The following is a 17,068-nucleotide window of genomic DNA, read 5'->3' as shown; positions in this document are numbered from 1 at the left end:
TTGTATGAGCTGCTTGTATATTTTGGAAATTAATCCTCTGTCAGTTGTTCCATTTGCTATTATTTTCTCCCAGTCTGAGGGTTGTCTTTTCACCTTGCTTATAGTTTCCTTTGCTGTGCAAAAGCTTTTAAGTTTAATCAGGTCCCGCTTGTTTACTTTTGTTTTTATTTCTGTTACTCTATTTCTGATCTTCTACATAGAGGATCTTGCTTTGATTTATGTCAAGTGTTCTGCCTATGTTTTCCTCTAAGAATTTTATAGTTTCTGGTCCTACATTTAGGTCTTTAATCCATTTTGAGTTTATCTTTGTGTATGGTGTTAGAACTGTTCTGATTTCATTCTTTTACATGTAGTTGTCCAGTTTTCCCAACACATTTATTGCAGAGGCTGTCTTGTCCCACTGTATACTCTTGCCTCCTTTGTCAAAAATAAGGTACCCATAGGTGCGTGGGTTTATTTCTGGGTTTTCTATCTTGTTCCATTGGTCTATATTTCTGTTTTTGTGCCAGTACCATACTGTCTTGATGACTGTAGCATTGTAGTACAATCTGAAGTCAGGAAGGTTGATTCCTCCAGCTCCATTCTTCTTTCTCAAGACTGCTTTGGTTATTCGGGGTCTTTTGTGTTTCCATATGAACTGTGAAATTTTTTGTTCTCGTTCTGTGAAAAATGCCACTGGTAATTTGATAGGGATCGCACTGAATCCGTAGATTGCATTTGGTAATATAGTCATTTTCACAATATTGATTCTTCCTACCCAGGAACATGGAATCTCTCTCCATCTGCTTATATCATCTTTGATTTCTTTCATCAGTGTATTGTAATTTTCTGTGGACAGTTCTTTTGTCTCCTTAGGTGAGTTTATCCTAGATACTTAATTGTTTTTGTTGCAGTGGTAACTGGGATTGATCCCTTAATCTCTCTTTCTGATTGTCAGTGTATAGGAATGCGAGTGATTTCTGTGTATTGATTTTGTCTCCTGGGACCTTGCTGAACTCCATGTGTGTTTCTTTTCTACGTTTGTTGTTGTTTGGTCACTAAGCCGTGTCTGACTCCGTGCAGCCCCGTGGACTGCAGCACACCAGGCTTCCCTGTCCTTCACTATCTCCCGGAGTTTGCTCAGATTCACGTCCACTGAGTCGGTGATGCCATCCACCCATCTCATCCTCTGCCACCGCCTTCTCCTTCTGCCTTCAGCCCTTCCCAGAACCAGGGTCTTTTCCAGTGAGTCAGTTGTTCAAATCAGGTGGCCCGAGTCCTGGAGCACCAGTGCTCCCAGCGAACAGTTCGGTTAACTGGTTTGATTTCCTTGCAGTCCAAGGTGAGTTTCCACGTCCTCCTCCTATGGACCACATTTTGCCAGAACTCTTCACTATGACCTGTTCATCTTGGATGGCCCCGCACGGCATGGCTCATAGCTTCACTGAGTTTACAAGCCACTTCACCTCGACGAGGCTGTGATCCATGAAGGGGATTTTCTGCATAGGGTACCAATTATCTTTCCCTCCCTGCTTCGTTCTCCCCGTGGTAACCATTACTTTGTTCTCTCTGAGCTGTTTTGTTATGTACATTTCTTTCTTCCATTTTTTTAGACTCTACACGTGAGAACATAGAGTGTTTCTCTAACTGATTTCACTAGGTATAATACATTCTAGGCCAGGCCATGTTGTTGCAGGCGGCAGAATTTGATTTTTTTAAATTATTTAATTATATTTACTTATTTCTCTTTTTGACTGTGCTGGGTCTTCATTGCTTTGCATGGGCAGGTTCTCAACCACTGTTCCACCAGGGAAGTCCCTCCTTACAGTTTTGGTTTGCATTTCTAGGAATTACCTAAATGATGATCTTTTCAGCTGCTTTTTCCCACCCATGTTTTTATTTTTATTTATTTTTTAGTTCTACCAGTTTATTGCTACCAACCCGTCACCCTCCACCCTCACGCACACATGCTTAGTCATGTAACCCCATGGACTGCAGCCTGCCAGGCTCCTCTGTCCATGGACTTTTCCAGGCAAGAATACTGGAGTGGGTTGCCATTTCCTTCTCCACCCCCCTCCCATGTTTTTAAAAGAATAAATTTTACCTCTTGAAATAAGCAACAGAAATTTGGCCCAGTTTTGAATTATTTTTTTCTTCTTCTTCTTCTTATTTTTCTTATTACTTTTCTTTTTATTATTACATATCACATGATGTTTCTTGATGGCCAAGGTCATCAAGAGAGCCCATAAAAAAGTGTTCATGGCTCAGGCATGTCCAACTCTGCGATCCCATGGACTGGGGCCTGCCAGGCTCCTCTGTCCATGAGATTCTCTAGGCAAGAATACTGGAGTGGGTGGCCAGTCCCTTCTCCGGGGGATCTTCCCAACCCAGGGACTGTACCCAGGTCTCCTGCACTGCAGGCAGATTCTTTACCATTTGTTGTTCAGTCTCTAAGTTGTGTCTGACTCTTTGCAACCCCATGAACTGCAGCACACCAGGCTTCCCTGTCCTTCACTATCTCCCTGGGTTAGGTCAAACTCATCCATTAATCGGTGATGCCATCGAACTATCTCATCCTCTGTTGCCCTCTTCTCCTCATGCCTCAGTCTTTCCCAGCATCAGTGTCTTTTCCAATGAGTTGGCTCTTTGCATCAGGTGGCCAAAGTATTAGAGCCTCAGCTTCAGCACCGGTCTTTCCAATGAATATTCAGAGCTGATTTCCTTTAGGATTGAACTTGTTTGATCTCCTTGCTGTCCAAGGGACTATCAAGAGTCTTCTTCAGCACCACAGTTTGAAAGCATCAATTCTTTGGTGCTCAGCCTTCTTTGTGGCCCAACTATCACATCCATACATGACTACTAGAAAAACCATAGCTTTGACTAGACGGACCTTTGTCGGCAAAGTGATGTCTCTGCTTTTTAACATGCTGTCTAGGTTTGTCATAGCTTTTCTTCCAAGGAGCAAATGTCTTTTAATTTCATGGCTGAGGTCACCATCCACATTGATTTTGGAGCCCTAGAAAATGAAATCTGACACTGTTTCCACTTTTCCCCATCTGTTTGCCATGAAGTGATGGGACCGGATGCCATTATCTTCGTTTTTTGAATGTTGAGTTTTAAGCCAGCTTTTTCACTCTCCTCTTTCACCTTTATCTAGAGGCTCTTTAGCTTCTCTTCACTTTCTGCCATTACATTTGCATATATTTACCATTTGAGCCACCAGGAAAGCCCAAGCCCTGTGAAGTGTCCATAAAAACCACATTAAAATTTGTTGTTCTGGCAAATGGCCTCAAGGGGGCAGCATTTCTTCATGCCCCATTCTGGTAACAAGGACAAGCCTCATCATAGCCAAAGTCCTATCCGTGGGTTGTAGAGTGTACAGTGATAAACAGGAAAAACAAACAGCCAAGGGTCGAAGGTCATTACTTCCTACTCATTACCCTTCACCCTCCAGACATATCCCAAGTCCTACCAGAGTGCTAGGCTGAGACTGTTGTGGTAGGATGGTGAAATGATTAAGTAGGAGGCTAGAGGTGGGAAGGCCACCACCAGGAGATGTGGAGACAGGATGACTTTTCAGAGCTCTTCTGACCCAGAGTATGCACCATTTTGGGGGGAAAAAATAGGCTTGGTGTGACTGCAGGAGAGCCCTGCTGGATCTGAAGATGACTGCCCCATGCAGAGGGAACCAGGTACTCTAGATCCAACAGGAGAGGGCTCATTTGCTTACACATCCTCCCCACCACCTTAAGCAACGTGACGGTCCATCCTTGGGATCCATGCCTGCCCCAGCCCCAGGGATGTGACACTCTCAGACTGCCAGGCCTGGGGGCTCTAGAGTAGGCATTTGTATTCATTTTCTTCTCATATAATTTTTATTTTCTATTAGCATATAATTCATTTACAATGTTATGTTTGTTTGAGGTCTATAGCAACTTGATTCATATATACATTTATCTATTATGATTCTTTTTCAGTATAGCTTAAGACAGATGGTTGAGGAGCTTCCTGTTGTATCCAGTAAGTCCTGGTTCATTACACTTTTGTTCTATCTCTCAGTCTTGCTATCTACCTATATATCTTATTATCCAGGCTACCTAAGTATCAGCTATCCAACTGTATATCTATCTAGTTGTATCTACCTATTTGTATTTATATCTCTCTATCTAGCTGTCTATAGATCTATCAATGTATCTATGTATATTGAATTCCATGGACAGAGGAGCCTGGCAGGCTACAGTCAATGGGGTCACAAAGAATCAGATGACTGAGCAACTAAGGCACACACACTAACCACTGTCTATTTTGCTATATTTCTATCTATTAATATCCAGCTATTTCTGTATACAACTGTCTATATTTATATCTATCCAGCTATCTACCTATGTAACTATACATCTATTTACATATATATATTTATACTATATCTATCCAGCTATCTATGTATTTTTTCATGTATATTTATATCTATGGGGCTTCCCAGGTAACTCAGTGGTAAAAAATCCAACTGCAATACAGTAGAGATGCAGGTTACATCCCTGGATTGGGAATATCCCCTGGAGAAGGAAATGACAACCCACTGCAGTATTCTTGCCTGGGAAATCCCATGCAAAGAGGAGTCTGGCAGACTATACTCCATGGGGTCACAAAGAGTCAGACACTACTTAGCGACTAAACAACAACAATTATTTATACCTATGATCAGCCCTGGGATTTCTTTGGAAGGAATGATGCTAAAGCTGAAACTCCCTTACTTTGGCCACCTCATGCAAAGAGTTGATTCATTGGAAAAGACTCTGATGCTGGGAGGGATTGGGGGCAGGAGGAGAAGGGGACGACAGAAGATGAGATGGGTGGATGGCATCACTGACTCTATGGACGTGAGTCTGGGTGAACTCCGGGAGTTGGTGATGGACAGGGAGTCCTGGCGTGCTGTGATTCATGGGGTCGCAAAGAGTCAGACACGACTGAGCAACTGAACTGAACTGATATATATCTAAGTATCAATTTATCCAACTATCTAGCTATCTATCTTTCTCCCTATTTTTATTATACAGCTTTCTATATATCCAGGTATCTTTCTGTCTTTATATATTTACAACTCAAGCTATTTATTTGTTCTTGTTCAGTCACAAAGCTGGTGTCCCACTCCTTGCCATCCCATGGACTGTAGTCAGCCAAGCTACTCTGTCCCTGAGGTTTCCCAGACAACAATACTGGAGTGGGTTGTCATTTCCTTCTCCAGGGGATATTCCCGATCCAGAGATTGAACCCGCATCTCCTCCACTGGCAGCCACATTATTTACCACTGAGCCACCAGGAAAGCCCAACATGTATCTATTAATCTATCTATATATGTGTATTTATGTCTATGGGCTTGCCAGGTAGCTCAGCAGTAAAGAATCCGCCTGCCAGTGCAAGAGCCGTGGAAGGTGCAGGATCAATCCCTGTGTTGCAAACTTCCCAAGCAAGAGGAAATGGGAACCCACGCCAGCATACTTGCCTGGGAAATCCCAGGAGGAGAGAAGCCTGGTGGGCTACAGTCTATAGGGTTGCAAAGAGTCGGACATGGCTGAGCGAGTGAGCACACACGCATATTTGTGTCTGTCCAGCTATCTGTATGCTCAGCTATCTCTCTATACTCTATCTTTAGATCCAACTGTTTACAGCTATCAAACTGTCAGTTTATCTACTTATTTCTGGTTATGTTCTGTCTATGCAGTTGTCTATAGATCTATCTATAAATATATATCTACCCACCACCTATCTCTTTATGTATATTTATATGTCTTGTATATATGACATATACATGTCATATATTTTATATATATATATATATATATATATACACACACATACATACACACATATATATCAATCTTAAGGGAAATCAACCCTGAATACTTATTAGAAGGACTGATGATAAAGCTGAAACTCTGGTATTTGGGGCATCAGATGGGAACAGCCAACTCATTCGAAAAGCCCGTGATGCTGAGAAAGATTGAGGGCAGAAGGTGAAGAGAGTATCAGAGGATGAGATGGCTGGATGGGATCACTGATGCAACAGACAGGAACTTGGGCAAACTTCAGGAGATGGTGAGAGACAGAGAGGGCTGGTGTGCTGCAGTCCACAGGGTCACAGGGTCAGAAACACCTGGGGGACTGAATAATAACAGCATATATGTCTATCTATCCAATCTCTATATATCCAGCCATCTCTTTATCTGTCTATCCCTCTTTATATCCATATCGTTCAAGCTATGTATAGATGTATCTACCATAATTACTATCTGCTGCAATTAATACATTAAGCTGTATAATTATATCTGTCTCTGTATACATCTATCTATATGCAGATATACTCATCTGTCTGTATATCAGTAACTACATACATAGCTATCTATATATCCTCCTCTGTATCTATCTTTCCAGCTACGTATTACCCAGCTATTCAGGTATCTCTTTATTTATCTATGTAACTGTATCTGTGTATGTTTTAATTCCTACCACTTAGATTACCTAACCCCCAAGGCCCACACTTCCCTTAGGTAACTCTAAGTTTGTTTCCTAAGTCTGGGAGTAGGTTGCTGTTTAATAAAGTAGATCATTTGTATTCATGTTGGATTCGATCTCAGAGCTGGTCTTCCCGTGAATACGTGGATCAGTGTGGTCTTCTGCAGTGTGGCAATGTCGCCTCTACTGGGAGGCTTCACTCTTACCTTTCAGCTGAGTAACATCCATTGCACATGTACACCCAGTCCTCACTGTCGACGTATATGCATGCGTCCAAGGACTTTTTCCTAGGTTTCATGCCTTGCTTCTTGTAAACAGCAGAGCATGGAACGTTGGGGTGCATGTGCCATTTGGAAGAACAGTTTTCTCCAGATACAGCCCCAGAAATGTATTTCAGTATCTCCTGGTTGCTATGTTTTCAGTTTTGAAAAGAAGCTGCTTATTGCTTTTTTTGAGTGGCTTTTAGCCATCTGCATCCCCTTTATGAAGAAAAATGATGGTTCCGTTTTCTCCATCCCCCCGACCATTTATTTCTCGTAGACTGCATGTTGACCAGGGCTAGATGATACCTCACTATCCCTTTGGGTTTCCATTTCTCTAAGAGATGATGTTGAAAAAAATACCCAGGGGTGCTTTTGTTTTGTTTTGTTTTTTAGTGTGAACATATTATGCTCTTGGTGGAAAACAGCTTCTAAAATTTGGCCATTCTTCCTGCATTTTGTCTTACAAAACTCAGGCTGTTATCTAGCTCTGGGAGCATGTAGAACTCCGCAGGCCTTTGCCCAGAAGATGCCGTGAGGCACGGGCTTTCCAACTGTAGTTCCCAAACATGGCCACAAGGAGGCGACATTTCTTGATGCCGCCTCCTGGAAACCCGGGCACGCTGAGCCCTAGTCACAGCTGGGGTCCTGGGAGGTAGAGTGCAGAGAGAGAGAAACCAGAGGGCCAAGGGTTGAGAGTCATTATCTCTTCAACATTACCCTTCACCCCTCCGCGCGCGCACACACACATTCCAGGTCCTGCCAGAGGGCCCTGCTGAAGCTGTCACGGGAGGATGGGGAGGTGACTGGAAAGGAGGAGGCCAGAATTGGTACGCCTAGCGACAGGAGACGTGGACAGGGTGCCGTCCCGAGGCCCTTCCAGCCTGGAGTGTGCGCCGTGTGTTGAGGACCACAGGCCTGCTGGTGTAGGCGTGGGGGGCCCCGAGGATCCCCACACTGTTGTCCCGTGCAGAGGGGGCCAGGACCGCGAGACCCAAGGGAGGGCTCCTTGGCATACACCTCCTGCCCAGCTGATATGAGATCCACGCCTGCTCGGCCCCCGGGATGGCCCACCGCCCAGCTCAGCCTGTCTCGTGAGGGCTACAGAGTAGACGGCTGTACTCATTTTCTGCTATTCATGGCCTGTTTACTGGGGACTGGAGTAGTCTTTGTACCGTTGTGCTCTTTTGAGGGGCGCCGCCACTGGATTCGCTTCGGCATGTACCCCAGTCTATGTTTCTGAACATCCCCTTTCCTGTAGCTTGAGAGTGTTGAGTTCTCTGTTGTTTGCAGTATGCCCCGGTTCATTATGCTGCCCTTGTACCTCTCTCCTGTATCCCTAGATTCCTCTTTACAAATTATCATGCAGCTCTCTTGCTATCCAGCTTTCCAGGTATGGCGCTATCCACCCCTCTCTCTGTTTCTCGCTCTGTTTCTCTCTGCAGCTGTCTCCAGATCTATCTGGGATCCTACCTGTACCGTCCAGTGTGTGTGCCTTTGTGTTGATGTCTCTGCTGCTGTCTCTCTACCCGGCTGTCTCTGTACACTGATGTCCACATTCACCCGGCCGGCTCTGTATCTATCTGTCTATATACCTGATAAATCTTCTCTTTTGAACTCTCGGTCCAGCTCTCGATATATGTATTTATCCGTGTGTACATCTATTTCGTCAGCTCCCCAGTGTTCCAGCTCTAACTTTCCATCTTAAGTTCTAACTAGACCTCTCTTGCTTTTAATAGACACAAGTTTCTCTTCTCTGATTGTAGCTCTAATCTCTTTTAGCTCTCCATAGATCTATGCGTTGATATATATCTCAGTCGATATTTACATCTCTCTGGCTACTTTTGGCCCAGCTCTGTTCTATATCTACACCTATATATGTGAACTGTCTCCTTGCAGGTACCCACCTGTCTATCCACGTTTATGTATTTATCTCCACTGTACCTCTCTCTCTCCAGCCAGCTACATGTCAGTCTGTCAATCTGTATTGATATCTATTTCTATACACTATCTCTTCCCATATATTTATTGGTCCACGTGCTCTGTAGATGCAGCTCTCTCTTTATGGATCACTCTGGATTTGTATCTATGATCTCTCTGCCAGCTGTGTATGCATGACTCTCTTGGGAAGTCTCTCTCCGCCCACATAGCTAGATATCTTTGCATCTGTATTCATATTTGTGTCTACATCACTCTATCCTGGTATCCTTATATCCTGCTAGGAAGTACTAATGTATACATCAATGTATTAACTATCGGGACTTCCCTGGTTGCCCAGTGGTTAAGACTCTGGCTTCTAATGCAGGGGGTGTGAAACTAATCCCACATGCTTTGTGGCATGACCAAAAAATAAAATTTAGGTCTTCCCTGGTGGCATCTGCCTGCAATGCGGGAGACCTAGGTTCGATTCCTGGGTCAGGATGATCCCCTGGAGAAGGAAATGGCAACCTACTCCAGTACTCTTGCCTGGAAAATTCCATGGATGGAGGAGCCTGGTAGGCTAGAGTCGATTGCACTCTCCCCCCAGCTCTGTATGTATCCAGCCACGTCTTTCTTTCTCGGTCTATGTCAGTGTAACTTTATGTATTTGAATCCCTGCCACTTTGGTTATTTCTTCCCCCGCCACCCCAGATCTCCTGCAGGTTACTCTAGGTGTATTTTCCAAGTCTGGGAGACTAGTCCATTTGTATTTATTTGAGATTCCACCTAGAAGCGGTAGCATATGGAATTCGACTCAGTGTGACTTCCGTGGGTCCCTGTGATCCTCTGCAGGTCCATCCACTCCTGGCCTCATGTTTTTCTTCCCTCTTTGCTGAGTCACGGCCCTTCACACACCTGAGGCATTGCTCGAGTCCATTCACGTGCACGATGGACATTTTTGCATTCCGCCCGTGGTTACTGTCAGTGGCGGTGCAAGCCACGTTGGGGTGCACGTGTCTGTAGGAAGGATAGTTTTCTCCAGATGTAGTCCCTGGAAAGGGATTCCAGGACCCCGTGGTTAGCTGTCTTTCGAGTTTTGAAATGATGTGGCGTACTGTTTTCGAGTGGTGTTTAGCCGTCTGCCTTCCTTCTACTTGGAAACGGGGATTCCCTCTCATCCTCCCCCAACTCGACCCCTTATCGTTTCGAGACTGCCTGCTGACCAGTGCTAGAGGAGACCTCACTGCAGTTTTGGTTTCCATTTCTCTAAGGGGTAATGATGCTGACAAATCTCCAGCGACTTTTTTTTTCCTGCTGATTTTTAAGTGTGAGGAAAATTTCCCTCTTGATGGCACTTGGCTTGTGCAGTTCAGCCCTGTTGTTCTTCTTTTTGTCTTAGCAACCTCAGGTGCTTTATCTAGGGCCCTAGGGCCGGCATCATGTAGAACCCCGCAGGCCTTGGCCCAGGAGATCCCCTGAGGCAATGGCTTCCCAACAGTGGCTCCCAAAGGTGGCGACATCCTTGATGCCTCCTCCTGGGAAGCGGGGCACGCGGAGCCCCAGGCGAAGCTGGGACCCTGAGTGTAGAGTGCAGAGAGAAGGAACACAGAGGGCCAAGGGTTGAGAGTCGTCATCTCTTCGCCGGTACCCTTCACCCCCCACACACATGCCAGGTCCTGCCAAAGGACTCGGCTGACGCGGCACTGGGAGGATGGCAAGGGGACTGGAAAGCAGGCGACCAGAACTGGCACGCCAGCACCAGGAGACGTGGAGACAGGCGACGTCCCAAAGCCCTTCCAGCTTATTCATCTACATTAACAGATATGTATTCAGTAGATAGAAATAAACGTAGAGATTGACACAGATATATAGATAGCTGGGTGTGTGTGTATATAAACATAGAGAGCAGAGATAGCTGGAAAGGAAGATACAGATAAAAATATAGGGAGAAGGAAATGGCAACCCACTCCAGCATTCTTGCCAGGGAAATCCCAAGGACAGAGGAGCCTGGCGGGCTACAGTCCACAAGGTTGCCAAAGAGTCAGACACAACTTAGCAACTTAAACAACAATACAGACACAGAGAGAGATCTGTGGGCAGCTGGAGAGACTGACAGAGACACAAATACAGAAAAACTGATGGCTGAACATAGAGATACAGACATAGATCTATAGATATCTATATAGAAAGATAGATATAGATAGAGAGCTGGACAATTGGAAACATAGTTGGATAGAAAGATATAGATACTAATATACAGATATAAATACAGATATATAGAGAAATCTATAGACAGTGACATAGATACAGATATAAATATAGGTAGAGCAATACATATCTGGATACACAGAACTTACTAGGTTGGGATTAAAACACACATATTAGTGTCATATATATACTATACATATCACACATAACTATAATACATATACATGAATGTATGTAAATATGACAGAATGGATAATGAATCAGGCATTACTGGATAGGACAGGAACTTCTACTCAACACTCTGTCCTCAGCCACATGGGAGTACAATCTAAAAAAGAAACATGTGTATACATAACTGAATCAAGTTGTTTCTACTCAAAGAAACATAACAATGTAAATGACCTGTCCTTCCACAGAAAAAAAAAAATTACATATTTGTATGGAGTATTAACCAGAAAACAGAGTGAAATCATGCTTTTGCAGCAACTTAGATGATTTCTAAGTGAATCATACTGTTGTTGAAACCTAGCATCCACTCACTCATATGGAATGGAAGGGAGAAGACAAGAGTATTGGGTGAAGCACAAAAGAGCAGCTTTTATTGCTTTGCCTGGCAAAGGGGGCCACAGCAGGCTCATGTCCTCAAGACCGTATGATCCACACTGGAGAGGGTAGGGAGTTTTATACCATCCAAGGAGCTGGCGTGAACAGCTCACAGACAAGTCTCGGATTAGTTAGCAGCAAACCATCTCATCTGTCGTCCCCTTCTCCTCCTGCCCTCAATCTTTCCCAGCATCAGGGTCTTTTCAAATGAGTCAGCTCTTCGCATCAGGTGGCCAAAGAATCGGAGTTTCAGCTTCAACATTAGTCCTTCCTATGAATACTCAGGACTGATCTCCTTGCAATGCAAGAGACTCTCAAGAGTCTTCTCCAACACCACAGTTCAAAAGCATCAATTCTTTGGTGCTCAGCTTTCTTCACAGTCCAACTCTCACATCCATACATGACCACTGGAAAAACCATAGCCTTGACTAGATGGACCTTTGTTGGCAAAGTAATGTCTCTGCTTTTTAATATCCTATCTAGGTTGGTCATAACTTACCTTCCAAAGAGTATCTTTTAATTTCATGGTTACAATCACCATCTGCAGTGATTTTGGAGCCCAGAAAAATAAAGTCAGCCACTGTTTCCACGGTTTCCCCATCTATTTCCCATGAAGTGATGGGACCGGATGCCATGATCTTAGTTTTCTGAATGTTGAGCTTTAAGACAACTTTTTCACTTTCATCGAGAGGCTCTTTAGTTCTTCTTCACTTTCTGCCATAAGGGTGGTGTCATCTGCATATCTGAGGTTACTGATATTTCTCCCGGCAATTTGATTCCAGCTTGTGCTTCCTTCAGCCCAGCATTTCTCATGATGTACTCTGCATATAAGTTAAATAAGCAGAGTGACAATATACAGCCTTGACGTACTCCTTTTCCTATTTGGAACCAGTCTGTTGTTCCATGTTTAGTCTAACTGTTGCTTCCTGACCTGCATACAGGTTTCTCAACAGGCAGGTCAGGTGGTCTGGTGTTCCCATCTCTTTCAGAATTTTCCAGTTTATTGTGATACACACAGTCAAAGGCTTTGACATAGTCAATAAAGCAGAAATAAATGTTTTTCTGGAACTCTCTTGCTTTTTCGATGATCCAGCAGATGTTGGCAATTTGATCTCTGGTTCCTCTGCCTTTTCTAAAACTAGCTTGAATATCTGGAAGTTCACAGTTCACGTATTGCTAAAGCCTGGCTTGGAGAATTCACTGATTGCTGAGGAAGGCTTTCTTATCTCTTCTGGCTAGTCTTTGGAACTCTGCATTCAAATGGGTATATCTTTCCTTTTCTCCTTTGCTTTTCGCTTCTCTTCTTTTCACAGCTATTTGTAAGGCCTTCTCAGACAGCCATTTTGCTTTTTTGCACTTCTTTTTCTTGGGGGTTGTCTTGATTCCTGTCTCCTGTACAATGTCGTGAACCTCTGTCCATAGTTCATCAGGCACTCTGTCTATCAGATCTAGTCCCTTAAATCTATTTCTCACTTCACTGTATAGTCATAAGGGATTTGATTTAGGTCATACCTGAATGGTCTAGTGGTTTTCCCCACTTTCTTCAATTTTAGCCTGAATTTGGCAATAAGGAGTTCATGATCTGAACCACAGTCAGCTCCCGGTCTTGTTTTTGCTGACTGTATAGAGCTTCTCCATCTTTGGCTGCAAAGAATATAATCAGTCTGATTTTGGTGTTGACCATCTGGTGATGTCCATGTGTAGAGTCTTCTCTTGTGTTGTTGGAAGAGGGGAATAATCCTGCCTAATTAGGGAATGGACACAGAGTTGGAAATAATCTTGATTTCCAAGCTCAGCATCACTATTTTGTGTTAAGAAAATATTAACTCTCTTTTAAATTGCTTTGCCATATCACCTAGACAAACATTTGGAAACTATTAGATGTTTTACAATGAAGATCACTGCAGACAGTGACTGCAGCCATGAAATTAAAAGATGTTTGCTCCTTGGAAGGTAAGCTATGACAAACCTAGATAGCATACTAAAAAACCAGAGACATCACTTTGCTGACAAAGGTCCATATAATCAAAGCTACGATTTTTCCAGTAGTCATGTACGATATGAGAGTGAGACCATAAAGAAGGCCAAACACCAAAAAATTGATGCTTTCGAATTGTGGTTCTGGAGAAGACTCTTGAGAGTTCCTTGAAATGCAAGGCGATCAAACCAGTCAATCCTACAAGAAATCAACCCTGAGTATTCATTGGAAGGACTGATGGGCCAATACTTTGGCCCACCTGATGCGTAGAGCCTACTCACTGGAAAAGACCCTGATGCTGGCAAAGATTGAAGGCAAAAGGAGAAGAGGTCAACAGAAAATTAGATGGTTAGAGAATATCACTGATTCAATGGCCGTGAATTTGAGCAAACTCCAAGAGACAGTGAAAGAGGAGTCTGGCATGCTGCAGTTGGTGGGGTCACGAAAATTCGGACGTGACTTAGCAACTGGATGACAATACCATGAAGACAATGGTTAAAGTACACCTTGGCAGTGTTTTTCAAAAGAGCCCTATTTTAGTTGTCAAATAAGAAAATAATTTTTAAAGTGTTTCCTTTTTACCTATATTTAGTAACCAAGTCACCTTTTCCTAGGAGGCTATAGCTTGAGCTTGGGCTTCCCAGGTGGCACAGCAATAAAGAATCTGCCTGCTAATGCAGGAGCTACAGGTTCGAAGATCTCCTGGAGAAAGAAATGGCAACCCACCGCAGTATTCTTGCCTGGAAAATTCCATGGACAGTGGAGCCTGGCAGGTTACCATCCACGGGGTCGCAAAGAGTGGGACACAACAGAGCGACTGAGCACCACATACACGGTAGCTTGAGCTTTCTCGTTTGTTATTACTGTTTTTAAAGCAGGAGAAAGCTTTCATGATTCTAAGACTTTGAGACCATAAGGTTGTATCTGGCAGTGGATATACTGTTTTGAAAATGGCTGATGATACCCTTAAGTCTGATAAAGTTTCCAGGAGTATAGAAACGTGTCTGAACCCATGTCCATTATGGCCAGCTAGTTCCCACTTTGGATGTCTGAACCACAGTTATTTCATTTTAATGTAAGTTTTTTAAATGGCTAAAGCAGATGTACAATGCATGTTTAACAGGCCACAAACAGGCTGTTTTGATCACCCCAAGTTCAAATTCAATCCTGTGCAAGCCAGAATGATGTCCCCATACCTCAACATGTGAAAATGTCTTTCAGCATGTTCCCCATTCGATTGCAGATGTTTCCATAAACACCACTGATAAAGCACGACATTTCTCCGACGCTGCCAGGGTGGCTCAGTTGCCTGCTCTGGGTCCACTTATGTCCCTTGGTGCTAAGCCTTTTTTTTTTTCCTGCCTAGTTCTCCACTCGGGGAGAATGAATCAGATATCACAAACAAGCTCAGAGCTGTGCTATTGGGGAAGTGCTTTGCAGGCTGTGCACTTTATCACTTAATTGTCACACAGGCACTGCACGCACGCTTTTGGCAGTGCACAGAAAACAGGCACCGATTGAACAGTTAGACTCTGTGGCATCTTCACTAGAGACTTTTCTTTTCATCCTGAATACTGGGGTCAGAAGTAAAACAGTAACTGTCCGTTCTGATAGGGAGACAACATTTGGTGGACAGTGCGACTGAGTGAGCTGGGCGGTTCTTACAGGCCTGGGTCAGCTGTTCAGGTCGGCTGTTCTTCCGCCGCTGTCGTCTTTTCACCTTGGTGCGGGTGTCATCTGGGGTCAGCAAGCTTTTCTGTAGGCCCTTCTTAAATGCAAAGTGCAAACTCAAGTCAGTGTCCTTCATTCTTGTCGTACAGATGCTAGTTAAGAGTGCCCCTGTTACTGGCCACATAAGAATCCGTGCAAAGAGTCAGGGAATGGCCTTAAGTCTTGGAGATAAAATCAACTTGTCTCAGGAGAAAAATAGTATATAAGAATAAACAAAAAAGTCTTTGCAGCTTTACAGTTAAAATCTAGGTATGGGCTTACTGGACTCCAACATCTTTTGTACTCTTTTTGTGCTTTGTGTTATATAGAATCTGAGTTCATGCTGAATGCATTCCAGCCAATAATTTATAGCCTTTCCCTTAAATCAAGATTTTAAAATTATAGTTTGTCTTTTGTCTTAACAGTTTTGAATGCGTCCTCAAAGTATATAATGTTTCTCACATGTATCAAGACCATTTTCACAGTATAATAAACAGATCTATTCCTAAAAAAAAAAAAAAGTGCCTGACCAGGGTCCTTTACTCTGGCTTAGCCCTTTTCGGCCGTGTCTTTTCCAGCGCACATAATCCCTTAGCTGTAGGTCACACGGCATCTGATCTTCATCCAGAGAGAGAGGACTGTGACTGGCTTTGGAAACATGCTTAAAACACCCTTTTACTAGTTCCAATAAACTGTGTACTAATATAGCAATAAAGAGCCATTTTGGACATAGATAATAAATACAAAGCCTCAGTAAACACATAACTGCAACATCAACACGTGTATAAAACTGAAATATCATTTTTTTCTCTCTAGATTATCTTCATTTTTACTAAACGCAGACTAATTAAGGCTGATTTGTTGAAAGTCAGTCTGGTCTCAATAAACGTGGCCTGATTGCTTATATACACTTAATTGCTTATATGGGCTTGTATTTATTTATTATGCTGCACTGTGTGGCTTGTGACATCCTAGTCCCGACCAGGGATTGAACCCATGCTTCCTGCATTGGAAGCACACAGTCTTAACCACTGGACCACCAGGTAAGTCCCTGGGCTCTTTAAAATTGGTTGCACTGGAACTTTTCAGTAGGAATCTCACATTGAACTTCTGAAGGCCTCTCAAGGCCAGGAAAGCCATGCCAGTGGCTTGCCTTCAGATTCTGCCTGTGATACCTATAGACTGAGTACACTGTCTTTTTTCCAGGTCCCAATAATCTCTAGATTCCTACACATGACAAGGGAGTTTTTTTCATTCACCTGATAAGGTTGCTCAGAACCTAAGAGTTCCTCCAATTTCTGGAGAAACCAGGTAGAGACAAAACAAAAATATTTTAATTTTACCCATAGGTGTAAATTACCATATTGTTGTAAATCACAAGAGAAAAGGAGCTTTTATCTGAAAAACAATGATTAGTAGCCCGAAGTATGTCAGACAAGTTGTAAAAATCACAATCATATTGAGCAGTTCACTTAATCTCAGATAATTCATCTTTGTTCTGTTTGAGTCCGGTTTTCTCATTCGTTTTGTTGACCTTGCCTGGTGACTGAGGACGCTACTGACAGTGATCATTTCAAAAAGTCTGTGACGTTTTTAAGGACTATATGATCTGTCCTGTGGAGTGAGTGTGTTGGTCACTGGAACTTGCAGAAACTATACTCCGAGTGCGAGACACATTTTCTAACCTCCTCCTCTTCGTTGTGACAGGATTGTCCTGCAGGATGGAAAGCTATAACCCACTGGATGAAGATGAGGTTTGTTGGGGAGCCAGGAAAAGCCGAGTGGCCCTCTTGGATGTCCCACGGCCCTGAGTTTTTTACTTTACAGCTACTGTTTATTAATTTTAAATTCCCTGACTTAGGAGTAAACCATTTCTGTGCTATAACAGAGATCAATC

This window comes from Bos mutus, chromosome 22, assembly GCF_027580195.1.
Source record: "Bos mutus isolate GX-2022 chromosome 22, NWIPB_WYAK_1.1, whole genome shotgun sequence".
NCBI lineage: Eukaryota > Metazoa > Chordata > Mammalia > Artiodactyla > Bovidae > Bos > Bos mutus.
Note: the sequence above shows the minus strand (reverse complement) of the source record.